This window comes from Sinocyclocheilus grahami, unplaced genomic scaffold, assembly GCF_001515645.1.
Source record: "Sinocyclocheilus grahami isolate Dianchi unplaced genomic scaffold, SAMN03320097.WGS_v1.1 scaffold24.1, whole genome shotgun sequence".
Lineage (NCBI taxonomy): Eukaryota > Metazoa > Chordata > Actinopteri > Cypriniformes > Cyprinidae > Sinocyclocheilus > Sinocyclocheilus grahami.
The window spans coordinates 2026707-2030021 of record NW_015505203.1 but is presented as its reverse complement, the minus strand read 5'-3'; positions in this window follow the sequence as shown (position 1 = coordinate 2030021).

Below are 3315 nucleotides of genomic sequence, written 5' to 3'. Positions count from 1 at the left end.
TATGTATTTCATGCTTAATGGTATCAGTGTAAGGTTAATCTGATTTTAGCGAAAAAACCCTAATTTCAGTATTAAAGCATAAATCTGTTCTGACAAAGCATAAGTCTGAATCTCAGCTCAGCAGCATGTCCAAACTGTACCATAATGTATAATGCTTTAGTGAAGAAATCACAAATTTGCAGTATTGTTCAAATTGTTTCTTTGAAGCTGCCGTGTGTTTTGAGTTTGAGCTCCGTCAAGTTAATTCTTTGTCGTAGCAGACCCAGTAATCAATCTTATGTGGCTGTCTCATAAGTTTTAGTAACTTCTTATCCATGCGCGCACCAGTTTCTGATCAAAATCAGATAAAATTATAGCTTGAATGTGCCTCCCTGCAAGTAGTAGAAAGTTTTCAGTGCTATAATGTGTTTAAATCGTACGATAAGAAACTGACCTGATTTTAGCGAAGAAATCCTAATTTCTGTTGTTAGTAGAGGGTACGGCTTTTCTGACAGGTAAATCTCAGATTAGCAGCCCATATAAATGGTACCAGAATAAATCGGTCTGATCTTGGGCGAAGAAATCCCCTTTTTCAGCACTGTGTATGTGATCTGAGCGATACTCCTCATTTCACTAATTTAAGGCCTTATCATTTGTTACGTATCATTGTATTTCATTTTGATTCGTTCATGTGAAACATTTACGTAAAATGAATGGTGTTATTCTAGCGTAGCTAACTACGAATCCACCATTGCCTGTGAAGTGAATGTGCTGTTTTGATTAATGAATGAATTTGTATGGGACATGTCATAACTGACTGTTATGCCCCGCATGAGTTTCCCATGCATGCTCACAGCAGTGCAAGTTCTGCTCCCCTTGCACCTGATGTGAGTTTGCATTGGTCTCCTAGCAACACGTGACCCCGGAAGTGTGAGCAGACTCTTCCGGTTAATCTGACAACAGCCCCCACTTCACAGACCTGTGTGTAAACAAAGAACTGCGTGTAGCCAACGCTAACTCTTTAGCAGCCGCACAGGCATTTAAGCTAAGCCCTTTTACCTCAACTGTTAGCTGTTAGCATCCGAATAACACTTAGATAGGTGTGTAAAGTGTAACTTTCTAACCACTCCTCTCTCTCTCTCTCTCTACCCCTGTCACTCCTGGTTTCAATTCCTGTTGATGCCATCACCTCCTCTTTGGATTCAGTTCGGCCGGTCCCTCCCCACATACTTTGGTTTTACTTGTGTTATTGTTTATTTTTGTTTTGACGTTATTCTACCTCTCTTTAATTTTATTGCATTTATTTACATTTGTTTAGCATGAATGTACCAATTCAGCTAAATAAATTTTTATTAAATTTGAGATTTAATTAAATCAATTTGTTTATTTACTTTCCCTTTTAGTTTCCTACAGCTATTAGGCCCTATTTTTACTTTTACCTTATTTTAGTTATTTTACCATCACCATCTTCGCTTTTTGTATAGGATTACAGTAGTACTAGCAACTGTTGTATCCCTGCTAGCTGAGTGCAGCATCACCCACAAGTGACACCTACTTAGCCATATCTCTTAGCAAAAAAAAAACTAAATAGGTAAAATCTTCCTTCCTTTTTTTTTTGATTTCATCTTATTTTATTTCAGTTTTGCCATAGTGACCAAACCCGTAAACCATCAGTGCTTCGAGTAATAGTTTGACCACATGTATAGCCTGGTCATCAGCTGACTCTTGCTTACAGCCCCCTCAACAAAGTTACTCAAACTCTCTCTTTGTGTTCACGAACACAAAAACATAGCACCCTACCTCACTAGCTGCCTCTCACCAGCTATTCATACCTTACATGGCCTACACAGCCGTTCCCCATAGAGATAGCTTAACACCTCTGTACGTACTTGCATTTGTCTTGTCCCTTTCTCTCTCTGGTGTTCCAACAAGTGTGCCAGTATGTCGCAGACTTTCCACAGACATCCAGCCCTGCCAGCTCATCAGGACCACCTGGAAACTTAGCAGAGCACTGTAATGGACATCCTTCAGCTCAAAGCAGCCAACGACCTGGAAAGGCAAAGAAAGGAACAGCGAGACTGCGACACAAGTGAACACCTGACACCCAGCCTGAACCGCCAAGACCTAACCAGCATCATCCTCTCCTCACCCTCAAGGGCCCCAGACAGGAGGTAAATGAGCTGAAACTGCAAGTCACAGAGTTCTACAGAGAACTGATACCTGCTCAACGAGAGAAAGCACAGAAGGGATGCAAAGAACCTCACAGAATGATGAAACAGAAGGAAATCACCAGTCTTCAGGAGGCTCTAACAGCTGCTGGACACCAAGCGCTCTGCAGCTGTAGAAGAAGAAAAAAAAGTTTAATTCAGGCAAACCGAAACAACGCAGGTGATTGCCACCTGCAAGCAGCCCGAGGTGAATTCAATGTCATAAATGAACTGGAATATGCTTGCAGACCACAAGGTGAACAGACAGGGAAAACACGAAACAGAACTTCCCCTGGCAAGCAGGCCCAGACACCCTCAGCCAAGAGTCCGAACCTGCGAGGGGGGGGCGAGAGCCCACTGTTCACACGTCACAACCAGCAGCCACAACGGGGTGGGGCAGGGACCTTTTCAGAGGATCACTGCTGCCACAATGCAAAACCCTTCTACAGAAAGCCCCTAGCCAGAAGAGGACAGAGCCATCACCATGGCAACAGACCCAGGTTCCAGACCAACCACTGGGAAAAGCCATGGAAAAAAAGGCATCCTCATCCTGCATGCAAACATCACGGTATGTCCAACGGCAGTCCACCACAACATCCTCCTCCACACCCTTCACACAGGTGCCAAACGGAGGCTACACAAGGACAGCTGGACACGCCTACTTCTGGGTTACAGGAGCTGCTGACACTCGCAAAAGAGCTCCTTGAACAAAACTCAACTAAGGAGTACTGAGAAGGACAAACTTCTGACTCCTTGCCTGCTGCAACACAGCATCAGGCCCCTCCAAGGGAGGAACATCCCTTGAAACCGGTCGACACCCCAGAAGCAGCCAGACAACGTTGGATTGAGCAACGGGCCCACATGCCCAATAGCGAAAGCTCTATCAACACAAATCAGGCAAGCTCAAGTCGGTGCTGCCACAAGAGCCAAGCGACACCGCAAACATCAGATTTCTAGTGACGTTTGAGCAAAACAGATGGCTAACAACCACCTGCTGCTCTCCTGCCATGATCACTAGGTCAGCCTGAAATTCTCTGCACACTACAGAATCTCCATAGCAGTTCCCCGCAATCCCTGGAACCACATGCACTCTCACCAGTGAGAGTCTAACCCGACTGTTCCACATCAC